Source organism: Sminthopsis crassicaudata, chromosome 3 (assembly GCF_048593235.1).
Source record: "Sminthopsis crassicaudata isolate SCR6 chromosome 3, ASM4859323v1, whole genome shotgun sequence".
NCBI lineage: Eukaryota > Metazoa > Chordata > Mammalia > Dasyuromorphia > Dasyuridae > Sminthopsis > Sminthopsis crassicaudata.
In genome coordinates this window covers 182410791-182430886 of record NC_133619.1, presented here as the reverse complement: position 1 = coordinate 182430886, position 20096 = coordinate 182410791, and the positions used below count along the sequence as shown (strand labels likewise).

Below are 20096 nucleotides of genomic sequence, written 5' to 3'. Positions count from 1 at the left end.
AATCCCTTGAATAGAAAGATTCTGGTGTTTTCATTTGGATTTCTGATTAGTCAATATTCCATTCAATTCATATTAATTCAGCTCTTCTCCAGATACCAAAAATTGAAAAGACAAAATAATTAACAATAAAAGACACTCTCCCTGTCTTCAAGGAGCCTAAATCATTAAGTCAGGGAACATTTTTTTAAGTCACAAAAAATCTAAAAAAAAATCTGTAGACATAAATTTCTCATACATTAACTGAAATCAAGAGTTTGTGTAGTGTTTGTTCTAATTAACTTAAACAAGGCATCCTTAATTGACTATGTATAAAACCACATACATAAATCTAGGACTCCCTGATACCTGGAAACTATTTAATGTAGTAGACTATTATTATTAAGCTGAAGGAGCAGTGAGGTCTACTTTGTTTCAGATAGAGAGAAGCCTAATTTAGTTAGCATTTGTTCTACCTTTGCCCAAGTACCTCTCATTCCATTTTTTACATCTATTTTCCTATCTTTCCTGGATTGGAGGATCAAGGAACCCAAGTAATCAATGCTTCTCCAGCCCTATTAAGAAATACAAGAGCAATGAACTGATCCTGAAACACCTACCTGGTTCTTTTCATATAGCAAAGAAACCTACTTCTCTCCAAATGTAAAATCTGAAAGGATTCAAAAAGGAAATCCCAAGTAAAAAAACTCCTTCCTTTAATCCTTTCTTTTTTCTCCTACTCCTATCCTTACTCCTTCTTCTCTGCCTGATCCTCTGTCTCTGTGTGTGTCTCTATCTTTCTCTCTCTCTCTCTCTCACTGTCTCTCTGTTTCCCTCTCTCTGTCTCTTTTCTCTCTCACTCTCTCTGTGTCTGTTTCTGTCTGTCTCTGTTTCTCTCTGTGTGTGTCTCTCTAACTCTGTCTCTCTGTGTCTCACTGTCTCTGTGTCTCACTGTCTCTGTCTCTCTCTGTCTCTCTATCTGTGTGTCTCTGTCGCTCTGTCTTTCTCTGTCTCTGTTTCCGTGTCTGTCTCTCTCTGTCTCTGTCTGTTTCTCTCTATATATTTTCCCATCTTTTTCTTTTTCTCTATCTCTCCCCTTTCTGTTTCTCTTATTTTGTCTTAGTCTTTATCTTTTTCTTTCTCCTCTCCCAGTCACTGTCTCTATCTTTCTCCATGTCTCTCTTTTTCTCTCTCCTCTTTCTCTCTACCCTCACTTAGTTAAAACATCCCTTTTCTCTAAGGCTTTATTTTCAGAAACCAAAAAGTTCTGAAGAAAAAGAGAGATAGTAAGAAATTCAAATTGCGATCAATTTTGCCACTGGTTTCTGTGCAATTCTGAGTAAGTGCCTGCTCCTTTTATAATTGTAAAAAGGAAAATGAAGATTGCTGAAAATGAAGATAGCAATGGACAAGGATTCAGATGTTTGCATAATTTCTTAAGATTCCTATTTTAGAATACAAAAAAAATCAGGGAACAGCTTCTTTCTAGAGGAAGGGAAAAAGGAAGAAAGGAAGGAAGGAAGGAAGGAAGGAAGGAAGGAAGGAAGGAAGGAAGGAAGGAAGGAAGGAAGGAAGGAAGGAAGGAAGGAAGGAAGGAAGGAAGGAAGGAAGGAAGGAAGAGAAGGAAGGAAGGAAGGAAGGAAGGAAGGAAGGAAGGAAGGAAGGAAGGAAGGAAGGAAGGAAGGAAGGAAGGAAGGAAGGAAGGAAGGAAGGAAGGAAGGAAGGAAGGAAGAGAAGGAAGGAAGAGAAGGAAGGAAGGAAGGAAGGAAGGAAGGAAGGAAGGAAGGAAGGAAGGAAGGAAGGAAGGAAGGAAGGAAGGAAGGAAGGAAGGAAGGAAGGAAGGAAGAGAAGGAAGGAAGGAAGGAAGGAAGGAAGGAAGGAAGGAAGGAAGGAAGGAAGGAAGAGAAGGAAGGAAGGAAGGAAGGAAGGAAGGAAGGAAGGAAGGAAGGAAGGAAGAGAAGGAAGGAAGGAAGGAAGGAAGGAAGGAAGGAAGGAAGGAAGGAAGGAAGGAAGGAAGGAAGGAAGGAAGGAAGGAAGGAAGGAAGGAAAAAAGAAAGGAAATTCTCCTGTACCTTATCTTTTTTCAGTCAAGTGGAGGAGATTAATAAATCAACAATTTCTTCCCCCTTTTCCCTTCCATGTGGCTTGTGTATCTAGTGTATATTATTTAACTCTGTATATCATTGCAGTCAAATGTAAAAGGAATGTCCAACCTGACTTTTTTAAAGCAATTGTTATTCTGATATCAACTCTAACAATTTTACATATATAGAAGTTATATTCCCAAAAAAATATAATTCCACAAGTCCCCACACTTAATATTATACATATAATATAAATTTGTTTTTTATGGTTTGAGTGAGTTGATCTGTCAGAAAATTTAGATTTTATGAAAAAATAGGTAAAGCAATAGAAAGTGACATCATTAAGACACTGCAGTGATTATAATCTCTTGGAAATATGACTTTAGAGCAATCAATGAAGCAAAAGACTTCTTCAGAGTTCATCAGGGATGAAAAAAAGGAGTGGACCTGAAATTATGAAACATTTTTCTTACTAATTTAAAACAGTATAGTAGAGATAATTAACCAATATTTAAAAATATTCTAAAAATTCTCAATTCACTACCAAAAGCTCTCAGATTACTCTGATCCTCTAAATCAATGATTAAATTACATCATTAGTAGGAAGGAGTCATAAGAAGTAGGCATCATCATATGTGGCCAATGATACACAGGTAATTGAAATCTTTCATTATGAATAAAAGCAGCTAGGTAGTACAAAGGATAGAGCCCTGTATCACATCCCTGGTGGAGTTAGAAAGACCTGAGTTTAAATCCTGATTCAAACACCTACTAATTTTGTGATCCTGTGCAAGTCATTCAATCTCAGCCTGCTTCAGCTGCTTTAGATTCTTCATCTGCAAAGTGGAGATAATAATGACACCCTACTGCTTAGGATTGTTGTGAGATAACATTTACAATGCGTTTTGCAAATCTCAAAGAGCTATATAATTCTAGTGATTATTATTAAAAAGAGTTGTCAGGACTCTGATCAATGCTGTGACCAATTATGGCTCCAAATGATTGATAATGGAATATGTTTGTCAACTCTTGACAAAGAACTACAAGAATAAGACATATATCTTCAGACATGACTAATAGATTGATTTTTGTTCAACTCTATTCTTTATAAGAGAAGTTTGGGGAGAGAGAAGGGTGGAAATGATAGTGATGCAAAAATAAAATAAGAAAGTTCAGAAGAGAACATAGACAAGCAGGGCATTTTTGTTTATTTTTTATTAAGTTTAATACATGCTTTTTAAACTAATAGAAATGCACAGTTTCACATATAATCTTTTTTATTCTATACATATAAAATGCCAATGTTTGTTGATTTCATAATTAAAATAATTTCACAAGAAATCAAATAAAGGGAAGAGATAAAACTTCAAACCAATGAAATTCTAATCAAAAGGTAGGGATTTTCAATTATAACCACCATCTAATTTAACACCAAAGAGGTGGTGTTTGTTGTTCACTGCGTTCTATTGCCTGAAGTGAATTTTTAAGTCTGTGACTAGCAATCTAATTATTTTCTCTAGAATCCAGAGCTGTGCTGCAGAAACATATTCCCTAGAGGGAGAAGTGCATTTGGTTTTCTCTATATGGTGAGAGATCTTTAGCCAAGGTGAGGGAAGTCAGAGGCTTAATAGAAGAGGACTTCTGCTTTGCTTCCTCACAAATTTAATGCATTTGAAACATGTGAATGACTGTATTTAATTATAATCATTTTAAAGCCAAAACAATTTGCTCAGTTCTTCTCCTTCCATCAATATGAGGTTTAAAAAATATTCTATCAAGTTTCAGAAGTATAAAAGCCTCTCTTATGCCCTCCGGAATGGAATCTCCACTTAAGTCTTGGACAGGACAGAATCACTCAACCTGAGAGGCATTCAATGAGATTCTTCTAAAAGCTATTGTTAGAGAGAATGATGCATCAGGTATAGCATGGCACTCCCTGAGAATGCCAGAATGAGTGCTAGAGCAGCTCCAATATCCATGAAATGATATTCACCTTGATCAGACCTCCAGAAATGGCTAAAACCTGAGGACTTGGATTCACATGGTATATTACTTATTGATAATAGAACTTCAAATTTGCAAAGCATTTATTATTCCCATTTTATATATAGGAAAGCTGAGGCCTTATACCAGTAATTTAACTATAGTCCTATAACTCACAGATTTTGAGGGCCACAATTCAAACTCAGGTATCCTTACTTCAAAGTTAGTGATTTCTCACTATTTAACAATACCTCTGCAATAGGGCATAATTTAGAAAGAAAGAGGTTTTACCCCCATGTAAAATCTATTTAAAGCCTTCCCACATGATTTACCTGTCTACTGAACAATCTATTTATTTTACAAATAAAGAAAATGAGGGTGAAAAAGGATGTCTAAGGTCATATGTCATATAAATCAAGATTATAACCTAAATTTCCTGATTCTCAAGAAAACATTTATTTCTTAAACTTATTGTGTGTGCTTAGTTTTCTATAATATTATCACTGATTCCACTTCACCAAATACTGAATACTTTTGTCCCCAAAATAGAATAACTTATCCATCATTGATTTTGTACCTTTGGAATCTATCTCAAAATCTTCAGGCCATTAGGGTGTTATGAAACAAACAAATTCTTCCTCATAATAGCCTAATGTCCCAAGAGAATGGAAGCAGTTTCCAAAGTGGCCTGATTTACTTCCAAGATATTAGGAAATTAGGTGGACTATCTCCTTCCTGATTCTACTTGGAAGTATATTCAATAGCAATGAGGAACAAAGCAACACAATGAGATTTGACAGTGTATATTGGGAAGATACATTTTATCCATTAAAAAAGAAGAAGAAAGCCTTTAGCAAACATAGCAATGGTTTTTCAATTGAACACCTGCTAAAGGAATAATGTGTTCAAAGAAGGAACTTCCAGCATACTTTGTGGCAAATTGCAATCAAAAATTGACCCCATTTATAGGAAAGTTAAACTAATTAGGTAATGTTTTTAAATTCCTCATAGAGGAAAAGTGCTATCTATCTAAAGTGTTAAGTCTTGCTATGATTATGTTTTTCATTCAGTGAACCAAATTACATTTCTTAAAGCAGCAGAGTTTTCAGGAACATCAGAAGATAACATGAATGACTAGACTGGGCTGCAGGCGAAGTTAAGAGAGTCTCCATGTTCCAGCAGTGGCTCTAATACAGCCAGGTAGGACAGGATGCTGAGAGAAGGGCCTTCTCCTCATATCTAGAGATCATTCTGCTGGTATAACTTTTGGGAATGGTATGATAAACAATGACAAAATAGGAGATGTGTAAGATAGTCTTCTATATGATAAGTCCAATTGGTAAGGGTGCTGGACTCGGTAGCATCTTGGTTCAAAGTTGCAAAGAAACTTTCTCCTTCCACATTCAAGGACAAACCTGCACAGAGGAAATAAGTATGTAGTAAAAATTGCATTTAATATAGAGCAAATAATAACAAAATCTTTGGGTAGGGCATGATCAAGTGGTAATGATGTGAATAAGAATATTCAAGAATATCTTGAATACTGTTAGTGGTTAGGTTAATACAAATAGTTTAAAGGAGGTAGGGAAACCATGCAAATTATACTTTCTTTTTTTTCTTTTTTTTAAACTTTTTATTTTTCAAAACATATGCATGGATAATTCTGCAACTTTAGCCCTTGCAAAACCTTGTATTCCCCCCTTTCTCCCACCCCCTCCCCAGATGGCAAATATTCCAAAAAATGTTAAACATGGTAGAATTATTTGTTAAATGCAATATATGCATACATATTTATACAATTATATCTCTGTACATGAAAAATCTAATCAAAAAATGATAAAGAAAATAAAACACAAGCAAACAACAACAAAAAGAATAAGAATGCTATGTTGTGAATAACACTTAGTTCCCACAATCCTCTCTCTGGGTGTAGATGACTCTTTTGATCACAAGACCACTGGAACAGGTCTTTGTTGGAACATCTCATTGTTGAAGAGAGCCATGTCCATCAGAATTGATCATTATATAATATTACTGTTGCTGTGTACAATGATCTCCTGGTTCTGCTCATGTCACTTAACATCAGCTCATGCAAGTCTCTCCAGGCCTCTCTGAAATCATTCTGCTTATCGTTTCTTATAGAAAAATAATATTCCATAGCATTCATATACCATAACTTCTTCAGCTATACTACAACTTATGGGCATCCACTCAGTTTCCAGTTTCTTGCCACTACAAAAAAGGCTGCCACAAACATTGCAAATCATCCTTTCAAAAATAACAGGTTAAATTATTCCACGAATCTAGTTTAAGTATAGTGATAATATACATTTTAAAAATGATTAGCAAAAATTCATATTCAGTCCAACTATTGTTAAGTTAATTGAATATATATATATACATATATATATTCATATAAAGAAACCCCTACAGTGTTTTTCCATACTTATTATTTTACATTATTTTACATTCCCAGAATTTTCAAATACATCACAGTAGCCTCAAACTAAAATTAAGGATTTAAGTGTTATGACATTCATATACCTATATCTTTTGGGACAGTGATCCAAAATTATAGTTTCAATTGGTACATGGACATCATAATAGAGACTCTCTCTAGACTGATTCAATCAATATCTCATCTGTGATCTAAAGAATTAGAGAATTGTCTGGAGTAGTGAGAGATAGGAATTTGTCCAAAATCTCACAGCTAGTACATGTCAGAGGCAGGATTTGAATCCAAGACCTTCTGAGTCTAAACTCATTTGTACCACTACTGTCTAAATCCTTATCTTTCTTTACAAATGTATCTTAATTACATAGTGAGCTGAACAGTAGCACAAAGGGAAGCTAGAAGGGAAGTGAATAAAGCTTGGAGCCAAGAGTCAGGAAAATCTGAGTTCATATGTGGCCTCAAATTCTACTAGCTATCTGACTATAGGCAAATGATTTAACTCTGTTTGCCTCTGTTTCTACAACTATAAAATGAGCTTGAAAAGAACATGGCAAACCATTGACATGGACTGAAATATTTGAACAACAAAGCTGAACAGTGGCACAAAGTACTATATAACAAAGTGGCTATATAACTAATAGCCTGCAAACAATATCCTTACCATAGTCAAACATTCTAGTCCAATCAAAGATACTAAAGTCCAAAAGGATTAAGTGTCTTGCCCCAATATCACAATCCAAAGTAATGACAAAAACAAGGCTAGAAATTCCATTTTGAGCATGAAAAAGGTGCTTAACAAATTCTTGAATTGAATTGAAAATATCATTTTAAGATCATGATAGAGTATAAGTATAGATTAGATTGAAAATATCTCAACATTTACAATCTGTTTGATCTTTGACAAGTCACTGAACTCTGCTCACTATACCTTCATACTCCATTAACTCATTTTTTCCTTAATGTAGGTCTTCTCATGTTAGTCCTTCAGGTCTTAGTAAACAATTTCTATGACTAGTATGTAAGTATGTAGTATGTATGAGTGGTAAACAATTTCTGTTGACAAAAAAATTCATCTTTCTGAAGCTAAACTGATGACAAATTTTTTTCCAGTTAGGCTGGCCCTTACATAACAGATAAACAGTGTATCACTAAGCCCATTGCTTCACTAAAGCCCTTTGGGTTTTAAAGGAACTGTCATACCTTATGCTCTGATAGAATAGCCCCTTTAATCACCTTCCTGCCATGATGAAGTATAAGAATAAGAATATAGTAAAGAGCCCTCATCAATAAAATTAAATAGTAATATGAAAAGCATGCCAAGGTAAGTATACATTACTATGATTTCTTTTTTCCTGTACCCAAATGATAACCTATGAATTTTACATGTAAGTAAATCTTTCTGGGATCCAAAGTATTATAGAAGACAAAGATCAGAGAAAACAATATCATATCATCTTTGCCTATGTGGACCCATCTAGTCATAATTAAACTATTATATTTACCTCATATGAGTTATTGCAAGAAAGGTAAAATATTGCATCATGTTTTCATTTTAAAATTTAATATTTTTAAATTATCAAAAAATCATTTTTTCTTTCTCCATTGGAAAAATAAATATTTTATTAAAAATATGCATAGTCAAGAAAACAAATTCCCATAACCACATCCAAAAAATCTTTGTCTCAATCCATGTTCTCAGTGCATAACTTCTCTGTCAAGAATTGGCTAGTACAAGCTTCAATGCTAATCCTCTGAAATTACAGTGAGTCATTATATTGACCAGTTCTTAAGACTTTCAATGTTGCTTGTCTTTACAATGTTGTCATAACTAAATAAATTGTCTTATAGCAATATTACAGGTCCAAAGATCTGATAGTGTTTGCATATAATGAGCTCTCAATCATCTGTTTCTTTTTGTCTATATTTGTATCACCAGCACATGGCATACAGGTGATTAGTAAACCTGACCCAAATAGGCACTGAATAAATAATTGCTAATTGAATGATTTAAATAAAATAGACCCCATGCTTTTCTTCCCCTCTCCTTCTGCCTTCTGGATACTTGACCATACAACATCCAGGTTGAATGGGAAATCAGTTTTATTTGCTTCCTTATCATAGTTTCTATAAAAAGGAGTGCAGCAAAGATTATTCAAGTCAAAGGCTGGTATATCCTAGTCCTTTCTTTACCATCTCAATAACACTGAGTTAGCAGAACATCTCAATCCATTAAAATGGGATAATCTTTTTCTATGACCACCCATACCAATCCCCTCACAGAATATGGGCTCCTGGTTTACTAAAGAGCCCTAAGGAAATGTTGGTTGAAAGGAATTAGTGTACCCCAGCACCATGGAATCTTTTTCCTGTGACACTACATGATTACTTTTCATTTTGTTTTTCAAACACCCCCTGGCATCCATCCATGTATTAAACTAATGACTTGCAAGAATCCAGTTAAAAAGAACCAAGCAATTATTTTAATTAGAAGAGAACAAAAATAACACTCCTGGCTTCTGTTTTAAGGGGCAAGGAGGAAGCAGGCAGGGCTCAAAAAGATTCCGTGAAATATTTTTGCAAAGGGAAAAATAATTAAGGCCAAATTTAGAAAGCCCTCTCAATAAATGGGCCACACAAAATGAATGGCTCCACTGTACAGCCAGAACCCATTGACACATAAAAATATAGCAAGGCCCATTTTTCTGTAATACAGTTTAACAGAAATGCTGGTTCTACAAAATGGAAATGACTGAGTAGGAAAGCAGATTGGAATGATTCTTTTGTGTCCCAGGCAATTTCCTATTGAGTTTTTGTGCATCCTAATTTATTAATAAGAGGAAAAAGGAAACACAGTGGCCTGCTTTCTCTTCAAAATAAAATAATCTTTCATTTAGATTTATTGGGTAAATTGTCTATTGAATTTCTGTATTGTTATCAACTCATTCCAAAACAATTTGATTTTTACTGTGTGAAGTTTTTAATCAGCATATTCTCAATTCTCAGTCATCTAGAGTTCTTGCTTCCCTACTCACTACTTTTTGTCTGCTTCATTATTTGCTTACATCATCACCAAAAAGTGAGAAACAATATGAAATTGAGATAAGTCAAATTTGCTATTTATGAACAACAAAAGTTTCTCCCAACTCCAAATCTATGATACTCTTAATATTTGGGAGGGGAAAAAAGTGTTTATGTGACAAGAAATGATGAGAAGGTTGTTTTTTAAAACACGTAAAGACTTATATCAAATAACAAAAAGTCAAATGAGCAGAACCAAGAGAACATTATATTTGATAACAGCAATACAGTTTAAAGAACAACTATGGATGACCAAATTATTCTGGGTATTATAAATACTCAAGTCAGCAACAAAGGAACTATGGAGGAACACACTAGCCACCTCCAGAGAAAGAACTGATAAATAGGAGAATGTAAAAAAGATGCATAACAACTTATGTCATTACCTGCTTAGATGTTAAACTCTTATTTCTTCCCCTCCTATGTTCTTCTCATCTTTGGTGATGGGACAAGATATAGTTTCAAGTTGAATTAGAAAGGTAAAAAATGATTCTTAATAGTAATGACTCAACAAATTCAACAGCAATTTTTAAAAGTATATATACTGTGGTTTTACATGTATTTATAAGTTTGTGTCAAAATGGTGTCATTCTGTAGTATGGAATAGCAAAGGAGAGAAAAACTTAAAATGAAACCAAAAAAATATTTTAATTTGGAATTGAGATAAATAATAATAATGGCAATAAATAAGTTAGCATTTCTTCATGACTTTACCTTTAAAAAATACTTAAGATACTTTTAATCTCATTTAAGCTTTATAGTAATGTTATTATGTATTATAAGTGGTATTTTCACTTATATAACTTAAATTCATTTATATAACCTAAATTAATTTATATAACCTCTGAGAGTTTAAGTAACTAGTCAGAGTAACAGTGCTTCTAAGTGGTAGGTGAGATGCAAACCCAGATGTTCCTCATTCCAATCCCATAAAGTAAACTTTCATTACCTCTGTGAGGAAACTGAGTGTTGGAGAGAAAAAGTGACTTGTTCAGTCACAGATAGAAGACAGATAGGGGACTGGAATTCAGATCTCCTGCCTGTTAACCCACTACTTTAAAACAGGCTGCTGTTCTTTCTTGCCAGATGCTCTTTAATCAATGTCTAAGGACCACACTGGACAGCTAGGTGATACAGTAGATAAAATCATGTGCTTGGAATTAGAAAGATTCATTTTCCTGAGTTCAAATCCAGTCTCAGACACTTGCTGGTTGTGTGACTCTGAGTAAGTCATTTAATCCTATTTGCCTCAGTTTCCTTATCTGTAAAGTAACCTGGAGAAGGAAATGGCAAAGCACTTCAAAATCTTTGCAAAAAAATAAACAAACCAAATGGGGCCATGAAGAGTCAAACATGACTAAAAAAACATCTGGGCTGAACAAGGACTATATGGACCAGCCACTTTGCCTTAATTTCTGTGACCTAATCTTTGACAAATACACATTTCACTTACTTCTTCCCCAGAAGTCAGTTAATATACTAGATCTTTCAGAGTAAAGAGTTCTTTTTTCTCACCCTTGAATGAGAGGAAGATATGACTGTTTAAACAATTTCAAATTTAGAACAGGCTTTGGCACTTGTAAAAAAAAAATAGAGAGAGAATTAAGAAAGGATACAGAAACTATGGTTTGTTCTGTCCATAAAGCAGAGAGCCCATTTAGGTCATTTTATCTGAGGAAAGAAATGTCATAATTAGAAAAGGTCTATATCCAGACAATAAATTGAGATGCAAACAAGTAGTGATTATTCAAGTCATTTCAAAAAACATTTATTACATAATCACTGTGTGCAAAGTGCTATGTTAGGTGCTGGAGATTCAAAGACATAAATTAAGTAGTCTCTACACTCAAGCAGCCTATGTGTTATTGGAAGAAAGCTTGAATACAAATAAGTGACAATTAAGTTTATATAAAGTAATTTCAAGATGTAGATATTAAGATCAGAAAAGATCTAATGTAATGAAAGAGGTGGCACTGAGACATGATATAAATAAAGAAAATGAAATTCCAAAAGGTGGAAGTGAGTAATAAGTGCTTATAAACATGAGAACCTACAAGTACAAAAGCATGGAGGTAGGTGATAGAATAACATGTACTAGGAAGATCTAGAAGAATAAGGAGTAAATGAGGAAAGAGAAGTAATGTGCAATGACTGGAAAGGTATTCTAAAGAAAGAAAGAAACTCTTCTCCAAGATGAGAAATGAATAAAAATTAAGGTTGTTTTGCTTCTCTAGGAAATGAGTAAATGAATGAGGGTGAAAAAAACTAAAGGTGGCAATATTCAAAATAATAAATGATAACTTGAATGGTCAGCTAAAGGCTCTCATTTCCCCTTCTTTGTCATATGAAGTGAAATTAAAAAGTAACAAATTTAGGAAGGCTCCAAGGAGATGCTTTTTTCATGCAATATATAATTAACCTGTAGAAATCATACAGTAAATGGCTTTTTAGAAAAAAAATTCTAACTCCTTTCTCCAAAAACAACATTTATAAAAAGATTTGCTATTTATAGACCTAAAATTAGCATCTGCAGTTATGCCAACTAGGATTAGATTACAAAGGCTGTCCAACTTCCAGGCACAAACTGATCACCAGCTGGGGTCAGGAAGAAAAATTTCCCTTTGGTGTAGTGTTTCCCAGGTTTGTGATCCAGTATTGAACAATTCATACTGTTATGTAGTATTTACACCTTCATTCAAAGCAAATTACCAGGGCCAATCTCAGCTCCAAGATTTAATATTAAATGATCTATTGTCTTATTCCAGGATAGCAATACCAAAAGGTAAGTACAATGAACGCTATCAAAACAGATTCCAACTCTACTGTTTTTATATCAACAATCTACAAATATACATATATATGTATGTATATATATACATATATATATAAAGATTCGATATGAGTGAGAAGATACATATACGCTGATGTAATTCTAAAATATCTCCATCATTTAATAGCTTGGTTTTTAAATTGTTGCTTTTTCCAACAGAAAACATCAGGAGGGGGAAAAAGCATATTGTTCATTAAAATGATTGTCCCATACATTTGTATACCTGATGCAATTTATCCTTTCACAGATTTTAACTTCAAAGAAATCACTAGCTAATGACATTTAGCTTGGGAAATTTTTCTGATGGCACATTGGAACTCCCTCAGGGACAGGATTGTGAATAAGTGGATTTCTTTTTTAAGATCATTAACAAATATTACAGACCAATTCAAACTGAGTATTTTCTTTGTAAATTACTTTTAACTTTAGAGCTATTGAAAAAAAAAAGATGGTGAGTGATTTAATTTACTTAGCCTGTCTATAGATTGCAGCTACATATTCATTTGGGAATTGCATTTCCAACCAAAAACATTACATAACTATCCTAATAGAGTTATTTTTCTAAATCATCATGCTATATCAGGGAGGTTTCAGAAGCTGCTAATGTTTACTTTTTCATTTAGCATGCTGCCCCAGAAAAACTGAATGCTTATCCTATTGATATAAGAATAAAAACAAAGCATTCCACTTATTTTATCTGTTGCTTTAATTAAAACTTTCCAATAATCAGCTGGTTATCATCTCCTTGGAGGATTTTTTTTTTTGGTTCTTTTATTTAATGATCAAACTACACTTTCTGGTCTAGAGAGCTAATATTTGGGATGAGAATCACCTTTATTCACTGTGCATATAAGGCCAGATTCTTATTTGCATCAACACCCCATTGTGTATGTTTTCCATTCAAAGAACTCCTGTGGACTTCAAAGGGAGCTCCAAGCAAGGAGGGGCTAAGTGGGAGTTCTGAGAGACTGGGAAATCAGGCCCACAGCCATGAAGAAACCTTGCCAAGAACAGCTCACCCGGGAGCACCTAGACCATGACATCAAGTTGAAGGGTCTCTCACCTGCCCACACTCCACCCAACTGCATGTGGGAAATGTCCTTACAGATGCCAAGGAAAACATCAGTTTCACTATCTCTAGCTTATAAATATTTGATGAGTGGTGCTTTGCTTATAAAAAGCATATTAATAAGAATATTCTACAGTAATGGTGCCAAGCATTGCCTTTTACAAACAATACTATCAGAGGCTCTAGAGAATTTTGAGAATCTACCCATACACACACAGGCACACACACACACACACCAGTTTTAAGAAGCAAAACCAGATAAAGGATTTCCATATCTTTTGGAAATTTAATCCTGTTAGAGAATTCTTCTTATCCCAAAGACCAATAACTGTTCTTGAATTGGACCTGGACCTAGAGTTGGAAGGGACCCCAGTGGTCATCTTGGCCAACAGGGAAATAAAAAGATTTTCTCAAGATCAAGATTTTTCTCAACGTGCACATTTCCTACCTTTCCAATCTTCTTATACTTTATTTTCCTCTACATATGCTACAACCTAGACTCCATGCAATTTTTAAGACATGACATACCACCTCCAAACTCTTGTCTTTTCAATGATATTCTGTCTTTACTTTTACCTCTTATCTTTCTTCATGACTAAGTTTAAATCATACTTTCTTCAAGAGATGTTTCCGTTTCCTCCTTCCCTCCTGCCCCACCATTATAAGTGCTTCCTCTCTAAAATTACCTCCCATTTATGTGTGTATGTATCTTGTTTATATTTGGCTATATGCATGTTGTCTCACCTATAAGAATGTAATAAGCTCCTTAAGGGCAGGTACTATGTTTTAACTCTTCTTTCCATCCTCAGGCCTTAGCACAATGCTTGTCATGTAATAAGTGCTTAATAAATGCTTATTCAATAACACAGGTAGAAAAAAATCAGAAGAGGTATTTGAACCTAAGTGCTTGACTCCATAACTAACTCTTCCCACTCTATCATTCTTGCTCAAACCACCAATTAATCAGTTGTACAATATTAAATCTTTCCTCCACTAATATCCTCCTTTAATGTCTCATCATGATGGATTCTCAGAGATTATGCTAACAGAACACAAGTAAGTGGGGGAAAACAAAATGTTTCCTGATCTACCCCCAGATTTCTCAACAAGATTGTCTTGTAATATATTTAATACTTATATTTTTATGCATTGTATACTCAATAGTTGATAAAATATAAACTTCCTGAGGGCAAGAACTTTCACATTTGTGACTTTGCATCTCCAAGAGCTAGTATAGTGCCTGGCACATAGTAGAAGCTTAATATATCCTTGATCATTGAGCATGTCCCAATTATGTATCTGTCAACTAAGGAACAATCTCCAACTAAGCTCAAAGAAATCAGCAAATTAGCTTTAAGAATGAATTGTCTGGTCATATTAACTCTTGAAGATTATCTACTAAATTAGAAAGAGGCCACAGTCCATGTACAGGGGATATCCACACCACCAATGAAATTATAGCGCTTTGAAGTATTGATTCAGTTGACATTATGAGGGATAACAAGCTGATCTAGAAGACCCTTCAGCAAGAAAAAGATTATTAGAATTCAAAATTCATAGTGTTTGCAAATTTATATTGCACTATTCTAAGGTGTCATGTTTGATAAAAGAAAATCTGTTTGGCTCTTATTACCTTCTATAACCTTCTTTCTCACTACCTTTACAATCTTTTTATGCCCCTTACTCTTTAAGCAAGCAATACTAGCCTTCTTCCTTTCCTCAGACTAGACACTCCAACTCCTGACTTCAGACATTTTTCAATGGTTTTCCTCCCTAGCTCCATTTCCTGGCTTCCTTCAAGTCCTAGCTAAGTTCCTATTAAGTCTTTCCTAATCCCTCTTGATTCTGTGCCTTCCCTCTCTTGCCATTTCCAGTTTTTTGGCTTGTTGGCATATAGTTATTTGAGAGATGTCTTCCTCATTAGAGTGTGGATTCCTTAAAAGCAGAGTTTGTTTGCTTTTACCCTTCTTTGTATCTCCAATGCTTAATACAGTGCTTGGCACATATTTGAGGTTTAATAAATATCTACTGAATGACTGAATGAATGATATCCTTATGACATATTTATGAACAACAACCTAGAATAAATCTCAAGTGAAAGAAGGGGGCGTGATATTATGATTATCAAGAGAAGGGAAGAGAGGCGGCAAGGGACCAAAGCACCAACATGGCCAAGCTGGGTTATAAAATTCCAAATTCTAATGGAGTTTTAACTGTAGCATCAAAATTGAAAATTATGAGAATGGAGTCTATCCAAGAATCTCAATTCTTACCCTGAAACTGTAGAGATCCAAATAGCTCTACAGGGAAGGAAGTAGAAGGAAACAAAAGGGAAAAGTAATTTATTATTATTGTTATAGTAGAAGTTTAATTAATGTGTTAACTAATTGAAAAAAATGAGATTGAGATCATGTGATAGTAACCACAATTTGAAATGTATCCTTTGTTTAAAGATTATGTTAATGTGAATAGCTTTTTCTGTTCTATGGTTCTTATAATACTCAAAGTTCTATGATTACTTAAAGCCCTATATAAACATGTTGCTATTCTTGTTATTCACATTTTCTTTGCTTTTTGAACAATTCTAGGTAGATTTCAAATTATCACATTTTATAATCTCACTGCCATGGCCAGGTTGTTAATGAAAGAAAACTTAAATTGAAGTAAATGTATAATTATTCAACATATCTTCTCTTCTCCTTAATTTTTTTCACCTGAAAAATCCAGAAAATTGAAGTAAAATTAGGTTGATATTGAAGGACCAGTCAGTGTGTACCAAGCACTAGCCTAAGCACCAAAGATAAAAAGAGAAGAAAGCCCGATTGCTACTCTTAAAGAATCCCCATATCTAATGGGAGAGATAACATGAAAACAATGACAAAAATCAGACTATACAAGATAAATTAGAGATCACCAAGAAATGAAAAATTCTAGAATTAGGAAGGATCATAAAAGGTTTCCATTATAAAATTGTATTTTTAGATGGGACTTAAAAGAATCCAGAAAAACCTAAAGATTAAGCTACAGAGGAAGAGTATTTCATACACGCAGTAAAGTCAGTGGGAAAAAAATTCCTGGAGTCAGGAGATAGTGTCTTGTTTGAAAAACTGTCTCTGGACTGAAGAGTACACAAGGGAGGAGGTATAAGATGTGAGAACAGTACAAAGGTGAGAGAATGGGAAAAACTATGATATGAAGGATTTGGAACATCAAACAGAGGAGTTTACATTTGATCCTTGAGATTATAGGGAGCCAGTTAAATTTTTTGAAGTTTGATTCCTTGGGAGTTTTGAATGGGGCAGAAGTGTAATGTGATTAAGATCTGCTTTTTAAGATCACTTTGACAACTAAGTGGAGAATGATCTGGAGTAGGGAAAGACTTTTGGTAGGGAAATAAACCAGAAGAGAACTTTTTTTGTTTTAAATAATAGCTTTTTATTTTCAAAATATATGCAACGATAGTTTTCATCATTCACCCTTGCAAAATCTTATGTTCCAAATTTTTCTCTACCCCTCTTTGCTCCTTCTCTCTTTCCTAGACAGCAAATAATCCAATATGTGCTAAACATGTGCAATTCTTCTATACATATTTCCACATTTATCATGCTGCACAAGAAAAATCAGATCAAAAAGGAAAAAATGAGAGGAAAAAAAGCAAGCAAACAACAATGAAAAAGGTGAAACTACTATGTTGTGATCCACATTCAGTCCCTACTATCCTCTTTATGAATGCAGATGGCTCTCTCCAACACAAGTCTATTGGAACTGGCCTGAATCACCTCATTGTTGTGGAGAGCCACTTCCATCTTAGTTGATCATCATATAATCTTGTTGTTTCTGTGTACTATATTCTCTTGGTACTACTCAGTTCATCTAAGTCTGTCCAGGCCTTTCTGAAATAATCCTGATGATCATCTTGTAGATGAATAATATTCTGTAACATTCATATACTATAACTTATTCAGCTATTCCCCAACTTATGGGCAGCCACTCAGTTTCCAGTTCCTTGCCACTATAAAAAGGGCTGCCACAAACATTTTTGCACTTGTGGGTCCTTTTCCCTTTTTATGATCTCTTTGGGATACAGACCCAGTAGAAACACTGCTGGATCAAAGGGTATGCACAGTTTCATAGCCCTTTGGGCATAGTTCCTAATTGCCCTCCAAAATGGCTGGATCAGCTCACAATTCCACCAACAATGTATCGGTATCCCAGTTTTCCTACATCCCTTCCAACATTTATCATTATCTTTTCTTGTCCTCTTAGCCAGTCTGAGAGGTGTGTTGTGGTCCCTCAGTCAACACACTACTTTAATAGTTAAGCATATTTAATGAGGGTCTGCACCAGTAGTGTCAGAGGTGAGAAGGAAGCATATAAGAGAAATATTGTGAAAGGAAAATTCACAATCCTTGATAATAGATTGGATATTGGTGGGTAAGAAAAAGTTAAGATTTCAAGCCTGGTGACTGGGGGAGGGGCTGGTGGTGGTGATATTTTTGACAGTAATTGAGAAGTTAGAAATAGGGAAGGTATTTAAGGAAAAGATAATGAGTTTCAGTTTCAGGCATGTCAAATTTAAGTACCTACACAATATCCAGTTTAAGATATCCAATAGGCAATTGAATTGGAGATGGGATGCTCAAGATCGGTAGAAAGGTAAGGAAAACTGGATAGTTTGATAAATAATCAAATAAATGATATCCTTTGGAATTGATGAGAATACCTAAGTTAAATAGTATAAAGGCAAAAGGTCCAGGACAGAGGCTTGTGGAATATCCACAGTTACTGAAAGTTATCTGAATAAAGATCCAGGGAAAAGAGAGAGAGAGAGAGAGAGAGAGAGAGAGAGAGAGAGAGAGAGAGAGAGAGAGAGAGAGAGAGAGAGAGAGAGAGAGAGAGAGAACCAGGAGAAAGTGGTGCCTCCAAACCCAGAGATAAAAAAGTATCAAAGTGATCAATAGTGCCAAAGGCTACAAAGAGGTCAAGAAAGATGAGGACTGAGAAAAATAGATTATATTTGGCAATTAAGAGACCAAATTTATGTAGCACAGAATCACGAAATCTCAGAATTGGAAAGATTTCAAAGTCCATCCAATCCAGCCCATAATGGGGTGACTAAGTGATTTAATGCATAGACCTCTGGGTTTGGAGTCAGGAAATCCTGTGCTCAAATTCCATTTCAGATGCTTACTAGCTAAGTGACTTTGGACAAGTCCCTTATCTTCTGTTTGCTTTAATTTCCTCATCTGTAAAATGGGGGTAATAATAACACCTATATATAGATGTGGGAATCTAATGAGATAATAATTGTAAAGTAGTTAGCATAGTGTCTGGCACACAATAAGTGTTGCACAAATTTGAGCTATTATTATTGTTGTTATTATTGTTTTTAATATTTAAGCAGGAATTCCTACTACAAAATCCTCAACCTGTGGCATCTAACATCTATTTAAATAACTTTAAGACTCCAATGATGAAGATTGCTACCTTTTGAGACAACCTGTTCCACATTGCATTATCCCTAATTTAGGGAAGGTTTTCTCTCCTTTTAAGTCAAAATTCATCACTTAACAACAATAGCAAAATAAAATTATGATTATTATTATATTAATATTATTATCATAACACATTTATATAGGCCTTTTTTTATAAAATATTTTACTCACAACTCACTGCTCCTAATTTTGCCCTTTTGAATACAACAGAATGAGTCTAAAATCACTTGCATAGACCAGTCCCTGAAATACTTTTAAACTATCCTGTCCCCCTAAGTCTTCTCTTCTCCATTACTACTTCCTTCAGAATAGTTTCCAGTTCTCACTTTCACTATCCTTTTTGGTTCATTTTCTCTGGAAACAACCCAAGTTGTCAATGTCCTTCATAAAATATACTGTGCAAAACTTAATACATTTCTCCAAAATTGGTCTAGCCAAAATAGAGTCCTCAAAATATTAACCTCCCTTTTTACAGATATCATATTTTTTTCAATGTTCTGTTGATTCACATAAAGTTGGCAGTTCTCTAAACTCCCAGATCTTTTTCTTATGAACTATCATCTGTCCCATTTTCCTCATCATATATATATATATATATATATATATATATATATATATATATATATATATATATATATATATATGAAATTGATTTTTTTAACCTAAATGGAGGTCTTCATGTTTGTCCCTATTAAATTACAACTTCTTAGGCTATTGATCCCTGAAATCAAAGATGAAAACATCATCATTTTTGATTACATAAAATTTAAAAATTCTTATACAAACAGTATCAATACAGCTAAAATTAAAAGGAAACCACTAACTGGGAAAGAAATTGCAACAAGTTTATTTGATAAATGTCTCATCTCCAGGATATATAAGTGATTAAATCAAATGAAAAAATATTAGAACCATTTTAATTGATAAATGGCAAGAGATGTGAATACACAGTTTTCAAAGAAAGAACCCAAGCTTCAACAATCATATGGAAAAAATGTCTGATATCATGTATAATTAGAGAACTGAAAAATTAAGCATCTCTGAGGTCCTACCTCATACTTATACAACTGACAAAACTGATCAAAAAAGGAAAATAATGATAAATATTGGAGCAGTTACATGAAGA

At 34.2% G+C, this 20096-nt stretch overlaps 1 long non-coding RNA gene across 2 annotated transcripts in view; it reads right to left on the bottom strand.

Moving 5' to 3' along the window:
- Positions 1–3260: 3260 nt before the first annotated feature.
- The window catches only part of LOC141560909 (uncharacterized), a 57078-nt gene continuing 40242 nt past the window's right edge, over positions 3261–20096 (bottom strand). The window contains exons 3-5 of one of the 2 annotated variants that reach the window (XR_012487883.1): positions 11030–11247; positions 9963–10167; positions 3261–5458 (exon numbers count right to left, since the gene is read on the bottom strand). This is a non-coding gene — a long non-coding RNA (uncharacterized LOC141560909). Of the gene's footprint in view, positions 5459–9962; positions 11248–20096 lie in introns of both variants that reach the window. The other variant, XR_012487882.1, reaches the window with a different exon arrangement.